Here is a 23,462-nt window from a genome sequence, read left to right as displayed (position 1 = left end):
ATAAATTTGTATACTTCGTCCGAAATTAAGCTTCGTTATTTGCTCTTTATGTAGATTTAAACTCGAACTTGGATTTGGCATACCAACTAGTTTTAGTGTCAGACCCAAGCAATGTTATTTGTACACTTAAAACACTAGGATTGCACTAAGTTTACTTTGTGATAATTAGCTTATGTTTGATTCTTTAATTCATATGTTAACTATTAAAGGCATATACGATCGAACTTTAACTTTTAGGGAAGTTTGAAAAACACAAAAGAACCTAAATATCGTGTGAGCTATTTTTGAGCCTAAAGAGAGAACATAAAAAAGCTTTACTTTTCTTGACATTTTGTGTGCTTTTGCTTCACTCAATCCATAGAGTTTGCACTAAATACCGAGTTAAGTGCATTCGTTTTGGTAAAAGAACAATAGATGATAAAAATGAGCTCACTTAGTCTAATTTTTTCTTGTCGATTTTTCTCGTTTTTCATAAACCCTTAGGAAGCTCCCTCGAGCCTATTAACCAATTTCTTTGCTAACACCCATTTAACACTTAACCCTTTTTTCCTCTCGTTCGAATACCGAATAAAATCGAGTGCATCAAAAAACCCGAAAAAAAGAAGCAAAATCCCTAGCAAGAAAATACAAATTGTTGGTCCCGTGTGATTAGTTCCAAGGGGGGGGGGGGGTTAGGAACTAATGTAACTTTTTCGATTTTAATTAAGTTGACTTAATATATTTTCTTAAGTTTGTCAACTCAGCTTTGGTCAGCACGGCCGATTGTAGCGTAAGATAGCTTTAGCCAGATATTGACTAGAACTATTTTACATATGAGTTGGGAATTGGCACTTTTGTGGTCAGCTTCCAACTCAGCAATCTTATTTACTCAATATCAATTTAGACAATTTATATGCTGAGTAAATATAACAAGCAACACATACAGATATATATATATATATATATATATATATATATATATATATATATATATATATATATATATATATATATATATATATATATATATTGAGAGAGTTAGAGATTACTCCGCACGACTTATCCTGGTTCGGCCTCTCCGCCTACGTCCAGTCCCCAGAGTCCCTCCGAGCTTTTGAAATCCAATACTGAGCTCTTTAAAGGTAGAGCACAAACCGTTTACAAGGCAGTTGAATATGCAAGAGTACCTTCCTCTATTCGTCTACTCAACTCCTACTAAGTGCTATAACCAAACACTTAGGTTTCTCTACCACTAAGCACTCAACATCGAGTACTCAGCACAGTTCTCTCAATAATACAATTGATACAGACTTGTTCTTTTTCAGACAAAGAACACTTTAGATGATTACGAAGATCACTCTAGCTTTTACACAAGAATAGAAAAGTTGGTGTAAGATCTCTTTTTGTTTTGATGTGCTTTTTGCTTGTATTTTTCTCACTTGTATTTTTTGTGTGAAAATCGGCAATAATCCAAGAGGTTTACTTGTCTCTTTATAGTTGCAATCTGAAGATCAAATCATTTGAATTTGATTTGCCCGTTGAGTCCAAAACGGCTCTTTTGGGAGACAAGGCTCTGGTCAACTTCAGGCTTGCAGGCCAATCCTGTCGTCTGATTTCCTCAGGTGCCAGGCTTGTCCTCTTCTTGCAGTTTTGTCTTCTTGTACATGTTTCGTCTTTTAGCTAACGGACGTTTGACCCATGCATCTCGAAATCATTTTTGTGCGTAATTCCGAGGTTCCTATTATTGGTTCAGACAGTTGTCGGACTTGTCTTTTAGCTAACGGATGTTTGGTGCTGTCCTGAAGATCACTCGGCATGACTTTGTTATTCGTTGTCTTCTGATTGTTGTTAATCTAGATACTGAGTTCTCTTTTACTCAGCTTCTATGGTCAGCTTCGTTCTGCAAGACATAGTTCGAAGACTCTTCTATTTTTGATACTGAGTTTCGCTCCACTCAGCTTCTTCATCTCTAAGCTTCTGTTCCGAAGATGACTTATCTCCTGCTATGCTGAGTTCCACTCTACTCAGCTTGTGCTGTGATCTTATGCTGGCTTTGTCCTGTCTTACTTTTTATTTCTATTTATATTTATATTTATACTCAACATTGAACAAACATATTAGTACAATTAAATCAAAGCACTTAAATTTAATTGTCCCTTAATCATGGATTAACTTAAATGATTTTGCCAAATCAAAATCGTGTGGAAAGGTGTTTCAACAAACTCCCCCATTTTGATGTTGGCAAAATATTTAATTGATGGAACTCAGCATTGAGATTCCCCATGATTGAAATTCTTTTTATTACTTCTGAAATTACTCCCCCGTAAGGGTTGCATCTATTGACTTAACTTAACTCTAAACCTTCTAAGATTCAATTGAGTAAAATTAAGGCATGCTTATGCTGACTTAGTTCAATTCTAGACCTTCCAAGATCTAATTCAGATGAGCCTAGGTCAGCTTTTCAGAAGAGGTCAATGTGTTCTAACTCAGTTTTGATACATGGTTAGTTTTATAGGAAAACCTTTTTCAGAGCAAATGTATCAAGTCTAATGTGGATTGAGTTTATTTCTTTTTCTTTTGTTTGTTTGTTCAATTAAGATTAATTAAGACAGATCAGCATAAAGCACAAAACGTAAGTGAGCATCGCATACAATTAATCAGTTTGGAATAAAAAGATGCATAATATATAGATAGTCAGCAAGACAAAATTCACAGTACAAGTCAAGAATAAAAGTTAGCAACCTAGCTAAACTACTTCTTCCTATTGACTTGGATATGGGCAGTATTGATTTTGCCTTTTCCCTTTTGCTGCTGACTACCGGACGCTTCCCCTGCATGCTGAGTTCTATCAGCTTGTTCTTTCTCCCCCGTTTTGCTACCATCTGGCGGAGGAGGAACAAAAGTGTCATTGAGAGCAGCACGAGTTAATTTGACTGAATAAGCCTTAAGCCTTTTCGTGCTTTCCCTTAACCCATCAAAAACAGGTATACCATCGTCTAAGGTATCGCGAGGAATGCGGATGGAGGCACTGAACATACTGAGTATATACTCCCGGGATTTTTGCAAGCCATGTGATTGTGTCAGTCAGCTGGGCATAGGCTTGATAGTACATTTTAAGCAGACCTGAATCATAAAATTGACGTTGAGCGTTTGTGTGACGCACATGTTTGTAAGTTGCCCGAGAGTATTGCAATAGTTCATTGGTCTTGAGTTGATCAGTTTCCATTTCCTCTTTACTCAAGTTGAGTAGACGGACAGCTTCGCTTATTTGTTCGACCGAACATTGAGAAGTTGAGGAGATTAGCTCGCGAGTGCCGGTCAGCTCAGAGTTCAACTTGGTAAAATGTTGATTCAACTCAGCAGAGGTAGCATAGCCCGTGTTGACCGCAAAAAGAGTATTAATTTGGCCTTGAAGGGAATTCAAGTGATTCACCATCATTAATTGCAGTTCGGCCAGCTTGACGATGGATTCTTGCTTGGGTTGCTGTGTTTGGAACGTTGCCATTACAATTACCAGATGTTTGAGACCCTTGATCTCATTGAGAAGCTGAGTGATAGATGAGATTTGGGGTGACTCAATATTAGCAGACCCAGCAGCATCGGCATGAGAAGTATTCAAATCCTGAAGAATAGTTTGAGCGGAGTCAATAATGCGACGTCTGGACTCAGTAGCATGAAGATAGGCATAGGTTGTTTCAGGAATTGACTTAGTTGCTGGAATTCTGGTGGAAGCAGAGGGGCCAGCTTGGTTAACAACTGGACTTTGATTAGCAGCAGGTACTGACTGCTTAATATTCTGTGATATTGGATGGGAAGAAGGTGGATTGACAGAGATATTGACCTGCTCAATGATGGTTTGAGTTGGTGCAGGAGGAGGCAGCTCAGTTTGAGCAGGATTTTCCTTAGCATGCTTTTCATGTTGAGCAGCTTGGACTTCGAGCTCTTGCTCGGCATGGAGTGGATTTTCCGGAGACTTGGCTTGTTCCTCAGGATGAGTAACAGAGGCTTGATTTTTTTGAAGTTCCGTTGGAGAAGGCTCAGTGGGATTTGAGAAGAATTGGAACTGCATATCCGATAAATCAGTAATGGGATCCCTCAGAGGAGAATCACCCAAAAGATCAATAACTGACGACTTCTGAGCCTTTTTCTTAAGCCTTCTCAACTTCTTAGCCTTAGGAGGAGAGGGGTCAGCTTGAATAGAATCAAGAGAGTTAGAAAGTGAATGTACCTCTAGGTCAGCATATTCCTTTGCTGTGGGCTCAGCTTGCTCTTCAACCAGTTCAGTGTTGACTATCTGTTCATGCTCAGCACCAATTGATGGCTCATCATCCACTTCCTCATGTTGCTCAACATTTGCTGTCTCAGTTTGCTCAGCATCACCCTGTCCTCCGAGATTTTCAGATTCTTCTTCCTCTTGGCCAGTGGGTGGTTTTTCGAGATCAATGCCTTGACTTCTCACAAAATGGGAGTCAGGAGTTACTATCAGGTTAAGAGGAGCAGCTTCAATAGGTTGCAAACCAGAATTCTTCTTCTTCTTCAGCAGAGGTTGATCTGGAGTTTCTTCACTTTCTTCTTCAGGCTCATCTTGCCTTTTTCTTTTCTCAGCTGACTTAAGTTCTTCCTGACTTTGCTCAGCTCCAACCTTCTTTCCCCTTGACACAATTTTCAGCTTCTTTGGAACTGTGTTAATGTCTTTAGCTGCTTGGTCAGCTTTCCTCTTTTTATCCTGCCGAGTGCGGTTAGCAGGTTTCTTTTCTTTTTGCGGATCTTGACCTTCAACCGCGGCTCCTTTTCCTTTCTTGGGCACTATTGGTTGGTCGAAGGCAAGACCAAACAATACAGCAGCTGTGATCTCTGTGCCCCAGACATTAATTTCCTCCCCTAAGCTTACTTGGTGGTCTTTGAGGATCCTGGTGATTAGAGAGCCTAATCTAAGGGTACCCGTACTTCGCTGGAAACCACCGATGAGAAAGATTGGAATGTTGATCGGTTGATAGGTCAGCATGTGCCATATAAAGCATTGCTCGAAGTTGGATCCTGAGGACGCATCATTGATTTTTGGGAAGAGGAAGTTGGTCAGTATATAGTGGGCCATCTTCTGATTCTGACCCATGGACGTGCTAGAGATTTCCCCGACATGACCGGTAGGTTTGCAAAACTCAGCGGGATAATCAATTTTATCTTGATCACCTGATTTTCTAAGTTTAGCTCCTTCGTTTTTTAGTTTTAGCAGTGAGGCAAGGTAAGAAGGGTTAATGAAGATATCTTTTCCTTGAACCTTGGTGACCATGTAGTCCCGGTTATCATCAGTGGCTCTTAGGTTAGTGTAGAACTCCTTTACTAACTCAGGGTAGGTGGCTTCTCGAGTCGAGAACAGCTCGGTCCAGCCGTTCTTTGAGATCCATTCACAGAAGGGTTGCTCGGCTTCCACAAATCCCTTCGAGAACCAGCGGGAGTGGTCAACTTTGTATCCCCTTACACTGCTGTACACCAGGGAGTAGGTACGTTCCATTGGTTTCTTTCCCTTATCCTGCTTTTGTTTCCTTTTCGATGAAGCAGCCAAGTCAGCATGAGAGCTTTTGTTCGGAGTTTGGTCATGCTGACCATGTTCTTGAGATTTAGGATTTTCATCGGGGTGGTTTTTGTCGGAACCAGCACCTGAGAGGTTTTGTGAGTTCTTAGACATGATTCTTAGAAATCTTTGAGAGGTTTGGGATTTTGAGAGAGAAAGAGATTGATTTCCAGAAATTTCAAGCGTAAAGAGAGATAAGTGGGAATTCTTCCACTATTTATAGAGGTTCAAATTGACCCTATTCGTTGAACTAGCCGTTTTACCTCGAGATGATCAATCGACAAAGATCCTGGCATTTATGACACATTCGACGCATGTGTTTTCTCATTATTTCTTACGTCATCCTAGGTGGCTATTTAATTCGCGTGCTAGCATTTAATGTTGCAAGTGGGCTTTATTCAGTTTGTTAGAATACTAAACGTTTATGGTACTGAGTGCATAGTTTGACGTAGAGGGCTTTCATGCCATTTTAGTAACTCAGCCTAAGATAATCATTTAGCATGTATATCTTACTCAGCATAGGGTGACTTTCTATAACACATTTTAAGCACAGCATGTAGCAGTTACTAATTTAGCTCAAGTTACTCAGCATGGTAATCACTCAATATTCATTTAAGCACATAGTATTATTGAAGAGGATTAGACATACCGATAGCTTCCCTTAATATGCTGAATTGCTCACGAGCCAAAGGCTTAGTGAAGATATCTGCAAGCTGTCTGTTGGTACATAGGTCAGCTTGATCTCACCTTTGAGTACATGATCTCTAATGAAGTGATATCTTATGCTGACATGCTTCATTCTGCTGTGTTGGATTGGATTTTTGGATAAGTCAATAGCGCTTTTGTTGCCGCATTTGACTTCAATTGTTTCTGTTTTGACTCCGTAATCCTCGAGCTGTTGCTTAATCCATAAGACTTGAGCCACACAGCTTCCAGCAGCAATGTACTCAGCTTCAGTTGTAGATAGGGCAACTGATGACTGTTTCTTGCTGAACTAAGATACTAGACAACTTCCAAGGAAGTGGCATTTTCCCGAAGTACTCTTACGTTCTAGCTTATCTCGTCCATAGTCAGCATCAGTGTATCCAATGAGTGTGAATTCATTTGAGTTTGGATACCATAAACCTGCATAAACTGAGCTCTGTAAATATCTAAAGATTCGTTTTACAGCTACAAGGTGAGATTCCCTGGGGTCAGCTTGATATCTAGCGCAATAGCATACTGAGTACTGAATATCAGGTCTACTGGCAGTAAGATAGAGTAAAGATCCAATCATACCTCGATATAGCTTACTATCTACTGAATTACCTTTCTCATCCGTGCATAGGACAGTGTCAGTACCCATTGGGGTTGATATGGGTTTGCAATCTTCCATATCGAACTTTTTGAGCATTTCCTTGGCGTACTTGGACTGACTAATAAAGATGTCATTCTTACTTTGCTTGATTTGGAGTCCAAGAAAGAAGTTGAGTTCGCCCATCATAGACATCTCGAACTCAGTTTGCATCTGTTTACTAAATTCTATGCACATAGACTCGTCAGTAGCACCAAAGATTATATCATCTACGTAAATTTGTGCTAGCAATGTATTTTTACCCTTTTTCTTAATGAATAAGGTTGTGTCAGCTTTGCCTCTGACATAGTTCCTGGTCAGCAGGAAGTTGGTCAACCTCTCATACCAAGCACGTGGTGCTTGCTTTAGGCCATACAAGGCCTTCTTGAGTTTATAAACGTGGTTTGGAAATTTTGGATCTTCAAACGCTGGAGGCTGACTAACATATACCTCTTCGTTTATAAAGCCATTAAGAAAGGCACTTTTAACATCCATTTGATACAGTTTAAAGTTCATATAGCTAGCATATGCACACAATATACGTATAGCCTCTAACCTAGCAACAGGAGCAAAGGTTTCACCATAGTCAATACCCTCTTGCTGACTATAGCCTTGGGCTACAAGTCGGGCTTTATTTCTGATTATGTTACCTTGCTCATCTAGTTTATTTCTAAAGACCTACTTAGTTCCTATGGTCTTTTGATTCCTAGGTTTTGGTACTAAATCCCATACCTCATTTCTCGTGAATTGATCAAGCTCCTCTTGCATAGCGTTGATCCAATATTCATCGTGCTCAGCATCGGCGAAGTTCTTTGGCTCATTTACTGAGACGAATGCAACATTTCCGAGATACTTTCTAAGCTGATCTCTTGTCATCAGCTTGTTGTCAGCTGCATCAAGAATGGACTTCTCCGAATGTCCTCTTGGAATTTTTATTTCTTTGGGTAATGTTGAGTTGTCTGGAATAGGTGTTTCTACAATATCTGCAGGAATAGATTGGTCAGTAAAGCTAATTTCGGGTTCATGTTTACCTTTGGTCAGTCCTTGTATTGATGACGCAGTAGCTCCTGTTTGGTCAGCGGAAGCTGAGCTTGGTTCATCTTTGGCAGACTAAGTTGTTTTTCCTGCAGGGTCAGTTTCATCGAACTCTATATGGACAGACTCTTCAACAACTTGAGTTCGTTTATTATATACTCTATATGCTTTGCTGTTAGTTGAGTACCCTAAAAAGATCGCTTCGTCAGCTTTAGCATCAAATTTTGCAAGGTTATCTTTTGTATTGAGTATAAAACATTTACACCCAAAGGCACGAAAGTAGCCAATGTTGGGCTTTTGTCCTTTCCAAAGTTCGTATGGGGTTTTCTTAAGAATAGGTCTAACTAAAGCCCTATTGAGTATGTAGCATGCTGTGTGGACAGCTTCACCCCAGAAATACTTTGGAAGCCTATTTTCACTCAGCATAGTCCTAGCAATTTCGACAATTGTTCTGTTCTTCCTTTCAACGACCCCATTTTGTTGAGGCGTTCTAGGAGCAGTGAAATTGTGGTCAATACCACCAGCTTCACAAAATTCGTCAAACTGTTGGTTTTTGAATTCTCCACCATTGTCGCTTCTAATATGAGCTACTTTTAGGTCTTTGTCATTTTCAAGCTTTTAAATCAATGTGGTGAACATCTCAAATGTTTCATCCTTGCTACTCAGCAAGATGATCCAAGTATACCGAGAGAAATCATCTACAATGACTAAGGAGAATTTCTTACCGCCCAAGCTGAGTGGCTGGACAGGTCCGAAAAGGTCCAAGTGTAGTAATTCCAATGGTCTCTTGGTTGAGACAATGTTTTTACTTTGAAAAGACTTTTTCGTTTGTTTACCTTGCTGACAAGCATTACATAATTGATCTTTCTCAAATTTCAATTTGGGCAATCCCTCAACTAGTTGCTTTCTAGCTAATTTGGCTAGGAGGTCCATGCTTACATGACCAAGTCTCCTATGCCATAGCCAGGAGTTATCCTCTTTAGACACTAAGCATATATTTTTGGAAAACTGTTTTTCTAAACTCAACATATATACATTGCTAACACGAGGGGCAGTTAAAATCAAGTTATTTGTTTTTCCCTCGAGTATCCGACACTGAGTAGCATCAAATATAACCTGTCTACCGCTATCACAAAGCTGAGCTACACTCAATAGGTTATATTTGAGACCCTTAACTAAGGAGACTGACTCAATGGTGGGGTTACCTCCGATAGTACCTGATCCTACTATCTTACCCTTCTTATTGTCTCCAAAGCTTACGTTTCCACCTCGTTTAAGCTCAAGTGTGATGAACTGAGTTTCATCACCAGTCATATGCCTCGAGCATGCGCTGTCAATATACCACAGTTTTGACTTCTCCACGCACCTCAAGCTCACTTGCATTTTGAATCATTCATCTTTAGGTACCCAATTCTTTTTGGGTCCTCATTTGTTAGCATAAACAGGTGCAAATTCATGTTTTAACTTGTGACGGCATACTTTTATTGTGTGGCTTTACCACAGAAGTCACAGAATGTTACCCTCTTGGGGTGACTTTGTTTTTGGTCAGCACCATTGTGCTGAGCATGCCAACATACCTTAGTGGTATGTCCTTTCTTTCCGCAGAAGTCACATTGGACAATCCGCTTGTTATATCAACACACATCTCTTGTCTGTCCCCTTTTTCCACAACAGTCACATTGAGTGAACTGTTTATGCTGACTAGTACCTGGGTACTCAGCATGGGATTTATTTTTGTTTAAGCCTTTAGTTTGGCTCTGAAGATTTGTGACATCCTTTCTCAGTTTCTTTGAATCTGATTGGACCTCCGAGACATACTTATACATAATTTCCATGTTGCTATGCAAGGTTGAGTTGTCTTGGAGAAGATATCGGAGGTCACTAAGTTTGACCTCTTCAATCTCGTCACACCGCCTGCTGAGTGCCTTTATTTTCTTGTTACACTTTTTAGTTAGTGCATATAAATCACTCAGGGTGTTTATCATTTCTTTTCTAAGCAAATGTAAGGATGTTACCTCATTTGAGTATTCCTCCTGCTCAGATTCTTCAGAGAGGTCAGCATGCTCAGATTGAGTGTGGTCAGCAGCGTCATCGGCCATGAAGCATATGTTTGCCGACTTAGTGGCTTCAGCTTCTGACGATGTCGTCGCTGTCACTCCATGTGGCCACCATTGCCTTTTTGCTTCCCTTCTTGTCTTTCTTTAGATTAGGGCAGCTTGACTTAATGTGCCCAGTTTGATGGCACTCAAAGCATGTGACAGATTTGGAGCTGTCCTTTTTGTATTTGTCACTGGACTCAGCTTTGTACCTGTCGCTTCTTCTGAATGGCCTCTTGCTGTTCTTTTCATTCTTTCTGAACAGCTTCTTCATCTTCCTTGTGAACATGGCCATTTCCTCATCGTCCGATGAGTTAGTTTCGGTTGAGTCAGCTTTCATGACAAGTGATTTTTGCTTCTTGTCTTATGACTTTTCTTTTGCTTCGAAATTTTTCATAGAGATCTCATGAGTCAGCAGAGATCCGATCAGCTCGTCATATTTATATGTGGTCAGGTCCTGAGCTTCCTCCATGGCAGTTTTCTTAGCTTGCCAACTCTTAGGTAAGCTTCTTAGGATTTTCTTCACCTGCTCTTCTTTAGTGAAGTTCTTGCCGAGCCTTTTTAGCTCATTTATGATGTTGGTGAATCTAGCGTTCATTCCAGAGATGTCCTCATTGTCGTTCATCTCGAACAGCTCGTACAATCGCATATGTTGGTTCACCTTCGACTCTTTGACCTTGCTTGTACCTTCGTAAGTTACTTCAAGCTTTTTCCAAATCTCATGTGCTGACTCGCAACCTGAAATCTTATTGTATTCTGCAGCATCTAACGCACAGTGAAGCATATTGATAGCCAAAGCATTGTTTTGTAATTTTTTAAGGTCATCTTCTGACCACTCAGTTTCACTCTTAACAATTTTCTCATTGTCAACAGTTTTATATGGCACATAGGGCCTTGAACTATTGCAAGCCATGCACTCATGTTTGTGGCTTGAATAAAGTTCTTCATTCTATTCTTCTAGAATGTATAATTGGATCCAAAGAATAGGGGAGGGCGACTAATTGATAATCCCTCTGGGAGTATCTGTGTTGTTTGGTCCCCGGGAAGGAAACGAGTGCTGTTCTCAGCCATTTATCGTGATCAGCTCAAGATTGTTAAATCTTTGAATAGTGAGCTATTTAGCTCTGATGCCACTTGTTGGTCCCATGTGATTAGTTCCAAAAGGGGGGTTAGGAACTAATGTAACTTTTTCGATTTTAATTAAGCTGACTTAATATATTTTCTTAAGTTTGTCAACTCAGCTTTGGTCAGCAGCGCCGATTGTAACGTAAGATAGCTTTAACCAGATATTGACTAGAACTATTTTACATATGAGTTGGGAATTGACACTTTTGTAGTCAGCTTCCAACTCAGCAATCTTATTTACTCAATATCAATTTAGACAATTTATATGCTGAGTAAATATAACAAGCAACACATACAGATATATATATATATATATATATATATATATATATATTGAGAGAGTTAGAGATTACTCCGCACGACTTATCCTGGTTCGGCCTCTCCGCCTACGTCCAGTCCCCAGAGTCCCTCCGGGCTTTTGAAATCCAATACTGAGCTCTTTAAAGGTAGAGCACAAACCATTTACAAGGCAGTTGAATATGCAAGAGTACCTTCCTCTATTCGTCTACTCAACTCCTACTAAGTGCTATAACCAAACACTTAGGTTTCTCTACCACTAAGCACTCAACACCGAGTACTCATCACAGTTCTCTCAATAATACAATTGATACAGACTTGTTCTTTTTCAGACAAAGAACACTTTAGATGATTACAAAGATCACTTTAGCTTTTACACAAGAATAGAAAAGTTGGTGTAAGATCTCTTTTTGTTTTGATGTGCTTTTTGCTTGTATTTTTCTCACTTGTATTTTTTGTGTGAAAATCGGCAATGATCCAAGAGGTTTACTTGTCTCTTTATAGTTGCAATCTGAAGATCAAATCATTTGAATTTGATTTGCCCGTTGAATCCAAAACGGCTCTTTTGGGAGACAAGGCTCTAGTCAGCTTCAGGCTTGCAGGCCAATCCTGTCGTCTGATTTCCTCAGGTGCCAGGATTGTCCTTTTCTTGCAGTTTTGTCTTCTTATACAAGTTTCGTCTTTTAGCTAACGGACATTTGACCCATGCATCTCGAAATCATTTTTGTGCGTAATTCTGAGGTTCCTATTATTGGTTCAGACAGTTGTCGGACTTGTCTTTTAGCTAACGGATGTTTGGTGTTGTCTTGAAGATCACTCGACATGACTTTGTTATTCGTTGTCTTCTGATTGTTGTTAATCCAGATACTGAGTTCTCTTTTACTCAGCTTCTATAGTCAGCTTCGTTCTGCAAGACATAGTTCGAAGACTCTTCTATTTTTGATACTGAGTTTCGCTCCACTCAGCTTCTTCATCTCTAAGCTTCTGTTCCGAAGATGACTTATCTTCTGTTATGCTGAGTTCCACTCTACTCAACTTGTGCTGTGATCTTATGCTGGCTTTGTCCTGTCTTACTTTTTATTTCTATTTATATTTATATTTATACTCAACATTGAACAAACATATTAGTACAATTAAATCAAAGCACTTAAATTTAATTGTCCCTTAATCATGGATTAACTTAAATGATTTTGCCAAATCAAAATCGTGTGAAAAGGTGTTTCAACAAACTCCCCCATTTTGATGTTGGCAAAATATTTAATTGATGGAACTCAGCATTGAGATTCCCCATGATTGAAATTCTTTTTATTACTTCTGAAATTACTCCCCCGTAAGGGTTGCATCTATTGACTTAACTTAACTCTAAACCATCTAAGATTCAATTGAGTAAAATTAAGGCATGCTTATGCTGACTTAGTTCAATTCTAGACCTTCCAAGATCTAATTCAGATGAGCCTAGGTCAGCTTTTTAGAAGAGGTCAATGTGTTATAACTCAGTTTTGATACATGGTTAGTTTTATAGGAAAGCCTTTTTCAGAGCAAATGTATCAAGTCTAATGTGGATTGAGTTTATTTCTTTTTCTTTTGTTTGTTTGTTCAATTAAGATTAAGACAGATCAGCATAAAGCACAAAACGTAAGTGAGCATCACATACAATTAATCAGTTTGGAATAAAAAGATGCATAATATATAGATAGTCAGCAAGACAAAATTCACAATACAAGTCAAGAATAAAAGTTACAACCTAGCTAAACTACTTCTTCCTATTGACTTGGGCATGGGCAGTATTGATTTTGCCTTTTCCCTTTTGCTACTGACTACCGGACGCTTCCCCTGCATGCTGAGTTCTATCAGCTTGTTCTTTCTCTCCCGTTTTGCCACCATCTGGTGGAGGAGGAACAAAAGTGTCATTGAGAGCAGCATGAGTTAATCTGACTGAATAAGCCTTAAGCCTTTTCGTGCTTTCCCTTAACCCATCAAAAACAGGTATGCCATCGTCTAAGGTATCGCGACGAATGCGGATGGAGGCACTGAACATACTGAGTATATACTCCTGGGATTTTCCAAGCCATGTGATTGTGTCAGTCAGCTGGGCATAGGCTTGATAGTACATTTTAAGCAGACCCGAATCATAAAACTGACATTGAGCGTTTGTGTGACGCACATTTTTGTAAGTTGCCCGAGAGTATTGCAACAGTTCATTGGTCTTGAGTTGATCAGTTTCCATTTCCTCTTTACTCAAGTTGAGTAGACGGACAGCTTCGCTTATTTTTTCGACCGAACATTGAGAAGTTGAGGAGATTAGCTCGCGAGTGCCGGTCAGCTCAGGGTTCAACTTGGTAAAATGTTGATTCAACTTAGCAGAGGTAGCATAGCCCGTGTTGACCGTAGAAAGAGTATTAATTTGGCCTTGAAGGGAATTCAAGTGATTCACCATCATTAACTGCAGTTCGGCCAGCTTGACGATGTATTCTTGCTTGGGTTGCTGCGTTTGGACCGTTTCCATTACACTTACCAGATCTTTGAGACCCTTGATCTCATTGAGAAGCTGAGTGATATATGAGATTTGGGGTGACTCAATATTAGCAGACCCAGCAGCATCGGCATGAGAAGTATTCAAATCCTGAAGAATAGTTTGAGCGGAGTCAATAATGCGACGTCCGGACTCAGTAGCATGAAGATAGGCATAGGTTGTTTCAGGAATTGACTCAGTTGCCGGAATTCTGGTGGAAGCAGAGGGGCCAGCTTGGTTAACAACTATTAGCAGCAGGTACTAACTCCTTAATATTTTGTGATATTGGATGGGAAGAAGGTGGATTGACAGAGATATTGACCTGCTCAATGATGGTTTGAGTTGGTGCAGGAGGAGGCAGCTCAGTTTGAGCAGGATTTTCCTTAGCATGCTTTTCATGTTGAGCAGCTTGGACTTCGAGCTCTTGCTCGGTATGGAGTGGACTTCGAGCTCTTGCTCGAGCAATTTCAAGACCATATCTACTTGCTAGAATAAATCAATAGAGACACGATGCAATTACCAAATTCGGTGTTCGAACTCGAGTTCCCAAAAATTAACCCCTAGCTACTAAATAGCCTCACCTACATTACAACCCACTCCGATCTTATTTTTAATGTTGTCAACCATAACAAGGATGGAAAAACCCGGATGAACATGCAAACTCGGTATGATTTTGAGTAAGTATAAAGAAGGGAGTATAAACACCGACCCACCAAAAATTGTGTGATTGAGTGAACCACCATTTGTGAGGTGTTTTACACACTATTCCCTTCAAGTTTGTTCGGTTAAATATGCCTCTTTTAGTTAAAATGTGAATATTGATAATCAGATTGCAGCTTCTTAAGCATCGTTTACATATTTGCTTTCCAAATGCTTATTTGTACAAATACTTAGTTGGGGTTGGTCACTTGGTTAAATCAAGTGGGTTGCTAGTTTTGTTAGTCCTTTTACGGGTTTGGTTTAGTTTACTTGAGGACAAGTAAAACTTTAAGTGTGAGGAAGTTGATAGGGACGTTTTATCCCTATCTTTTGGGATAATTTACGGTTTATTTTTAAGCTAAATTATTAGGTTTATTGCTAGTTTTATGCATATTTCAATAAATTATGTACCTTTAGCTAATATTTGTCATTTTGAATAAATAAATAAATAAAGTAATCTCGGTGTTCATAACTGTGCTTTGCAAGATAAATGTGTGAGACGGAAAAGGCGATGAAAAAAGCCCACGCGGAGCTTAAATCAGTGAGAAGTGTTTGATAAACGTCAGCAACTCATTCACACAGAGCGTGACCCTTTCCACGCGGAGCTTGGACCTTTTAGAGGATAAAAATATGACTTCAGAAGCTCATCCACGCGGAGCTTGAGGTGTCAAGTCACCTTGTTCACATTTAGGACAGATTTGACACATTTTCGTATTTTCATCGTATCTCCCTCATACGAACTCGGATTGAGGCGATTCAAAATGTGTTGGAAAGCTAAGAGAAAGATGTACAAGAGACTTCTAATGTCATCTCCAAATTCGCAGCGTAATAGGCTCAAATAATTAATCTAAGTTGCTGGACATGTTGAAGCTTAGGAAATCTTTCATGGGTGTGAAATATGCAAGGGAGAAAATAAGCAAATAATAGAGCATCACATGCTTCATTATTCTACATCAAATTCAAAGTCTTCCTACCACTTTTACACACATTCAAAGTCCCCCTTCACATTCAAAGTCTTCCTTCAAAGTCTTCTCTCCACATTGAAAGTCTTCTCACTTAATGCAATTACAATTATGACCCAAGCTTGATTTATGTATAAATAGGAGTGCTTGGCACTCATTTAGGGATGTAGATTTAGATGGAGATTTTTGTGTAAGAAAACTCTATCAAATTCAGATTTTATGTAACAAAACTCTACCACCTTGAGAGCTTGTACATTTATTCCGCCACTCCGTCGAAGTTCCGTCCATCCTCTTCCACCAAGCTCGAGAGTTCCACCTCCAAGACCTACGAGACGGCCTTAAGTCCGGTTAGCTAGTTCCAACGGCCGATTCTTCTTCCTTTCTTACTTGCTAATTAGCTTGCACTCTTCCTATGTACTAGGCTTGGTTGTATTCCGAATTTACGCGTTCAACATTTATAATATATGATTTGCAATTTCCGTTTCTCTATACATGTTGATATTTATTGCTTGTTTTGATATTCGTAATTTATTATTGTGTAGGGGGATGCGATTCCCTATACCTTTTCGGAGCCATATAGGAGTTGCCTTACCGGAATTGACAACCTGGAAACTGTAGGAATTGACAAGCCACGGAACTTATGGGCCCTAGTTTCTGATCCCTCGCATTAGACACGCCATTAGGAGGAATCGCATAGTCACGGGTCGGTCGGTCTACACATAGTCGTCTTTGCAAGAGTAAACTATCATTCGTATATGTTCGGAATTATTGTTTATTATATTTTATAACTTATCGTCACCCATATCACTTCTTTAGAGTTTGAATTATATGAATCTGTCTCACCATGGTTTAGGAGTAGTTTGTAGTTGTCACCCAAACCAAACTAAAGTATTCACCGCTTAGATAACGAATAAAACCGAGTAGTTTAATACCCGTGGTTATAAATCCCACGGATTCGATACTCGGTCTTAATCGGATTATTACTTGATACGACGGAGTACATTTGCCCCTACGTAGTAGCGTCTAGTAGAGTTAAAGCATGTAGAAAGACCTTAATCGTAACACACACACAAGAACTTATTCACACACTATACTACTAGGCACCGCGCATCACTAAGGCTCCACACGTTACTCCGATTTTTTGGCAACCACCTCCGAGGGATTGGATTAAGATCAATACTGATGCATCTTTCATGGGTGCTTTTGGTCCTGTGGGTTGCGGAGGTATTTATCGCTTGCATACTAGCCTGTGCCTTGGTGCAGTTGCCTTTCCGATTGAAAGTTCCTTTGCTTATCTTGCTGAACTATCTGCTGCTGTTTACACCATTGACATGGCTATCAGAAAAGGTTGAAAGCGACTCAATATATGTTGTGCAGATGTTCAAATCTAAATCTTGTTCGGTTCCTTGGTTGCTTAGACAAAAATGGTTCAAATCAGATCAATTTTGTGGCTTTTGTGGTGTCTCATATTTTCCGTGAAGGAAATCATGTTGCGGACTCGCTTGCAAATTATGGACGGACGACAACAGCATCGACTTGGTGGGATGTTGTCCCGAATTTTTGTGGATCGGTCTTTTTCATGATCGTGTAGGACGTTGCGTTTATCGCTTTTCCTAATTCTTTGGCTTCATTTTATTCTTTATTCTTTTTGTATTATGACATTTATTTACTCTTTTAAAAAATTTGGTTCGGAGCTTTTTTGGGTCTGTGGTGGGGGTGCCAGCATAGTTGAGATGTTCGCCGCTTACCCTTCCTCGCTAACCAATCTTTAATCAAAAAATATGTACATCGAAATTCACACCTGTGTATACTAATCATAAAAAAAATGCATTACTTATTCTCTTAAATTTTTATTCTTTAATATAATATTTTTAAACTAACATTAAATATTATTATGAATTTACTTTTTATAATTTTGTATAAAAATCATATTTTTTATTAGATAATAAAAAATCATATTTTGTTTGTTCTTCATTCATAAAATTTATTAGAGATAGATAAATATTACCTTTTTTTTTTTATAATTTTGTGTAGTTTTACTCATATTTTGATAATTTTGAAAATATTTTTCATTTATTTTTTAATCAATAACTTTTACGCTACTAAATTAAGGTTCTAAATTTATATAAAAAATAATAAATTAATTAATATTGGAGAGATTATGATTATGTAGGAAAAAAGAGAAAAAAAACATAAAATAGAAAAAATATAACATGTTTTTATTATTAAACATAGACTAAAGGGCAATTTTAGTATTTTAAAAGTTTTTTTAGTATAGTTTGACTGTTGACTCATGTATAAAGATTAAGGAATTGACGAAAATAAAACCGAGGGAATATAATTATTTCTAAAAATAGAAAGATTAACTATGATAATTGTTTATCCTTTAATTTATAGTTGTTACTTATTTATTCCTAAGTTTGTAAAGCAAGCCATTATTTCTTTGTCATAGTTTGGGTGTATCATATTTAAATGCCAAAACTCATGTTTAAGGTACTGATCAACTTTCAATAGTGTTTTTTATAAATATAAAGTCTAATAAATTATTTTTAGATTTTAGATTTTAGATCTATAAGCAACAATATAGTAATTAAATATATATAGATGGAATCCATACATATTCCCAAACAATAACTAATGAGTCTCTTTGTTTTTAGTTACAGTGCAGTGGGTTGATTATTAAGCAAATTAGCATGTGAATATCAAACAATTAACTATAACAGTAAACATCTAACAACAACATCTATTAACTAATAGTTCAACCAAGATCACTGATGTCAAATTAACTAGTAATTTATATATATCTTCATATTGTATTTGACGTTTATTACAAAATGATATTTTTGGCCTCTATATTTATCTAAATTTCGACTTTTAGCTCCTAAACTTTAATTTGGTGATACATATCTTCCATTTGTGTTTCCTCCGATGGGCGGGTTTTGCAACATTTCCCGTACCCGTGCAGCTAATTGTGGTCCCAAATCGCATCCAACAGATTCTATGATTTGCTCGAGGAAAGATACCGGTGAGAATTCATGTGCCGGTTGGATCATTCCGTCTTCCGAAAAGGAAACATGCCCTGTGTAAGTTGTGTTATTTCTAGGGTTATTTCCAGCTGAGAGTGGAACTGAGGTTCCTCGGGTAGACGGTGTTATGGGAGCCCCTCCAGTGAGTGATGGTGTAGAGGTTCCTCCAGTGGAAGGGTTGAGCCCTTCCGATGACATTGTGTGTTCGTGGTGCAAATTATATTAATCTTAGAACTCCACATTCACTGCACCAATTAATATCTTGCAGATTTTCCTTCACCAGAAAACGTCCCTGTGAGGTGTCGTTGTGATCGACCGGGGACACTCCGATGCCAAAGTCAATAATATTCTTAAAAAGAATAAACAATAAGCACGAAGTAGGGATTAGAATAATGTACTTAGAATACCTCGTTGTGGTGGTATTTATAATAGATTTGATAACCATCGAAGGGATCCCTCATTTAATGCCTTTTAATGTAGTTTAATGCTACATTCTTTATGTATGACCGTTAATGCCTTTAAGGAACTATTTAATGCTATTAATGATAGCAGTTTCCTTGATAACGGCTTGGTGACACCATGGGCGGATCTATCTTAGATGGCGTGTCCATGTCTGTTTAGCGGACGTGGGTCCTTTATGGAGAATGGTATTTATGAGGCGTATACACATGGCAAGGTCCTGATGGCATCTAGCTTATGGTATACGCCATGACTTTGACCAGGTGGATCTCTATCTTGTGGCGGGGCTTTGTCTCCAATTGATCCCTTTATATATGGAATATTATGGATTTTCCCCAAGGGTAATATCTGGATGTTATCAGAAGCCGCCTAAAAGTATCAATTAAGTCCTTTAGGGCTTTTCACCTTCTACGTATGCTGACATTATTGCTGCTTCTGGCATGCACGTTTTCTTACACCATGGGGATGGAGACAGGTGGCACCTACGAGCTCATAGGACTAGACATTGAGAGAGAGAATTAGTTAATTAATTGAAAGTTCAATGTCAAGGTAATTAATTAGTATTAAATTAATTTATTAATTGTTACTTTGTATCAAGGTGATCAATTAAGTGGTTCGGGGATTGATTATGTAATTGATTAATTAGTTTGCAGAATATAATTAATTGATTGATAAATTAAGCGAAAATTACAAAACTAGACTATTAGTAAGGCCCATTTACATATTTAGACCCATTTCATCACATGTTACCTAATTAGACTCTTCACCTTCTACAATACCCATAACACCCCTATAACTATCCATCCTTTCCCATTCTCTTCCTCCCCCGAACGGGAACGACGTTTTGCAATCGGTAAAAAAATATTTGCAAAGTGAACTCCAACTCCGGCGAAATGGCTACAACGGGAAAAAAAGAAGGTAGAGAAGGTGGAGGAGAAACAGAAGGAGGTATGTGATTTTCTAGACTAATTTTTATTGTATGCATGTGAACCATGCTTAGTCGGGGTCAGTTCGTTCCAAAACGGCATGAGAACTATAACTTATGATGATCGCAATTTTTGAATTCGCATCTGTTAAGCCCAAAATATACCTAAAATATCATTAATATTTACATCATTTTTATTACAAATTTGTGTTATTTATATTTGTTTAGATTACTTTTACTCTCGAATATCTTTCTTTCTTGCAAGGTACCTAAATATTTGGTAAAATCCAAATAGGAACGAAAAAGGATCAAAAACAGAAGAAAAACCCTACAAAAGGAGTCAAAGACGACGTAAATCAAAAGCGCCAAGTTAAGGACACGAACGAGAGCAAAGGAGTGAAAAATCACACCGTGCCGCGACAGTGAATCCACCACCCGCGGCCGCGACACGCGTCCTTCAGAGAATTCCTTCCTTCGTCCAAAGCTCAACTTGATGCTCCCCCATTCACGGCCGAGGATCTCCATTCTCGGTAAGTGCAGAAATTCTGCCAAGATTAATAAACACATGTTGAAATCCAAGAAACGCGTTCGTTCAAGTGGATAAAGACATCCTTTCACAACGGACACGACTCTTAACCAACGGATACAATTTTTCACAAAGGACATATCACTTCAATCACAACCCTTCAACATCTATAAATAAAGAGTTGATGTTGAGAAAAAGCGATGTAATGTTATAATATAGATATAGAATCAGAGCGTAGAACTAATGTATAAGTTCTAAGTAAAAATAGTTCGAGAGTTAGAAATTAGATTCTGTACAAAACAAGATGAGGTACACATATTGTTTATAGTTTAATTACAACACAGTAGCATTTAGACATTGTTCCAGTTTTAGTTTGCATTTTGGTAGTGGCCGACCGAATCCCTATTACGAAGTTACAGCGAGAAGATTGAGTAGAGTGTTCGCCCCTGAGCCTGACAACCTCTAAGGAAACCCAAGGAAAGGACTGATCAGCCGTTCACTTGCACGCCCTCGAAGAACTCGATGCTCCATGTTCTCTGTAAACTTGTATCAATTTATATTTCATCTAATAAAGTCCGTTCTATTCGATAAATCGTTATGCAGCACTTATGGTAACCAATCCACTAAAGTGATTGCTGGTGTTTTCATTAAAACATAGTTAAATTCAAAATCATTACAAGGAAACTTTGTTGAACACTTAGGCAAATTATTATCTCGGTAGAGTTTTAATTTGGTTAAGGGCATTATGCCGGCTAAAGGGTTTTGCCACGTTCAAAGCCAATTAATTAGAGGTTCCGTCATTTATTTCATCATCATAATTAATACAAAGTTTAGGTTGTTTTCTTTGCTCAATGCAAATGAATACATTTATTTGTTTTTCTAAAAGTTCTAAATGTTCCTATTTTGTAAAATTCATCCCTAAATCAGAAAACTTTTCTAACGATCGATATATTCTAATATAAAATCTTATTCTAGCATTTTCAAATACTCAAAGTCCACAAACTCAATTAAACAATTATTTTTCCTAAATTCAATTAGACAAATTTCACTTTTCATTAACTTCAATAAGTAAATCTAACAAGTTCGAAATTAACAGATTCAAAAATAAGTTTTTCGTTAAAAAACGTATCCCTGTGGGATCGATATTTTTATTACTACAAGCGAAACCGTGCACTTGCGGAAATCGCTCAACAAGTTTTTGGCGCCGTTGCCGGGAATACGCCAAAATTTTTGACAAAATTTTTATTTTTCGTATTTTATTTTCGAATCTAGGTTTACACATTATTTTTATAAAACTTTTACATTTTATTTATTTTCAGTTTATATAACATATTTGTTTTCAATTTTGTTTTGAAGGTAGTTTGGTTTGTGCAACAATTTCAAGTTCATGCGCAGTTCGCGAAGTTCGGGCACGCCACCAGACCCTCTTGATCCAGAAATTGAAAGAACACTTAAGAAAAACAAGAAAAACAACAAAAACAAAGACAAAACACCCTTAAAAACCAAAGTAGTCCAGCCAGAAAATATGGCCGATCCACCGACACTTATGGATTATGCTAGGCCAGGAATGGCCGGTGTAACTAATAGTGTAGTTAGACCCCGTATAAATGCAAATCAATTTGAAATTAAGCCTGCTTTGCTTAATATGTTGCAAAACAACGTAATGTTTTACGGACTACCTAACGAAAACCCTAATGCCCATTTGACAAATTTCTTAAAAATTTGTGACACTTTTAAAATCACTGATGTAACAGCCGAAGCAATCAAACTTCGCCTCTTTCCTTTCACTTTGAAGGATAAGGCAAAAATTTGGTTAACTTCTATGCCTGCTGCAACATTTGAAACTTGGGACCAATTAGCCCAAGCGTTTTTATCAAAATATTTTCCTTTAGCAAAAACCGCAAGAGTCATCAAAGAATTGACATCTTTTACCCAAAATGATAATGAAACTCTTTATGAAGCTTGGGAACGTTTTAAAGAACTTCAACGTTTATGCCCGCACCACCAACTGCCAGATGCACTTTTAATGCAGACATTCTATAATGGATTAAATCCTACGACTAGAGGTTCATTAGATGCTATGTCTGGAGGGTTATTTATGAAGAAGACGTCCGTCCAAGCAAGAGAACTTTTGGAGGAAATGGCAATCAACAGCAGTATGTGGCCCGCGGAGCGTGGACACATACCAATGGCGAAACCATCAACCTCATGTACATCATCGGTTAAAGGTATAATGAATCTTGATCCAGTTGCGATGTTACAAGCCCAATTTTCTGCCTTATCGCACAAAGTTGATAGGTTTATGGCACCGTACGATCCTAATGATCCGATCCAGACAGACATTGATTACGAAGGTATGAATGAGATAGAACAGGTAAATTTTGTCCAAGGACAAAACCAAACAACTAATCCTTATTTTACTACTTATAATCCTGGATGGAGAAATCATCCTAACTTTAACTGGAAAGATAGTAATAATAATAATAATGCAAATGCTAATCAATATCGTGTAAATAATTATCAAAATCAAACAAGAGATACGATTAGCACTTTATCTTCAAAAATCGACAAATTTATAGATGCTATGAATGGAAAGGTAAGTAATCAAGACGATGGTTTTAAACGGATCGAAAGTAAATTCGATCAGCTTATCAAAAACCAATCATCTAGCATCCATAATTTGGAGGTTCAAATTGGACAACTTGCTAAATCAATTCCATCCCGCAAAGAGGGAAGTCTTCCCAGCCAAACGGAAGAAAATCCGAAAGAGCATGTTAAGGCTATCACTCTTCGCTCGGGGAAAAACTACTTAGGTCCGGAAATGCCCGGAAATTCAACTTTACCTGGAAATGATTTACTAAAATCCAACGAAGATACATTAAAACAAAAAGATACACCAATTGACTCTAGTACGAA

General features: G+C 38.2%; 1 non-coding gene across 1 annotated transcript; it reads right to left on the bottom strand.

Annotated features, from left to right (window-relative positions):
• Positions 1–22,449: 22,449 nt before the first annotated feature.
• LOC136231596 (small nucleolar RNA R71) lies at positions 22,450–22,556 on the bottom strand. Its single transcript, XR_010689969.1, has one exon. It is a non-coding gene; the product is annotated as a small nucleolar RNA R71 (small nucleolar RNA).
• Between the last annotated feature and the right edge of the window lie 906 nt (positions 22,557–23,462).

This window comes from Euphorbia lathyris, chromosome 5 (assembly GCF_963576675.1).
Source record: "Euphorbia lathyris chromosome 5, ddEupLath1.1, whole genome shotgun sequence".
NCBI lineage: Eukaryota > Viridiplantae > Streptophyta > Magnoliopsida > Malpighiales > Euphorbiaceae > Euphorbia > Euphorbia lathyris.
Note: the sequence above shows the minus strand (reverse complement) of the source record. Positions and strands in the feature narration are given on the sequence as shown.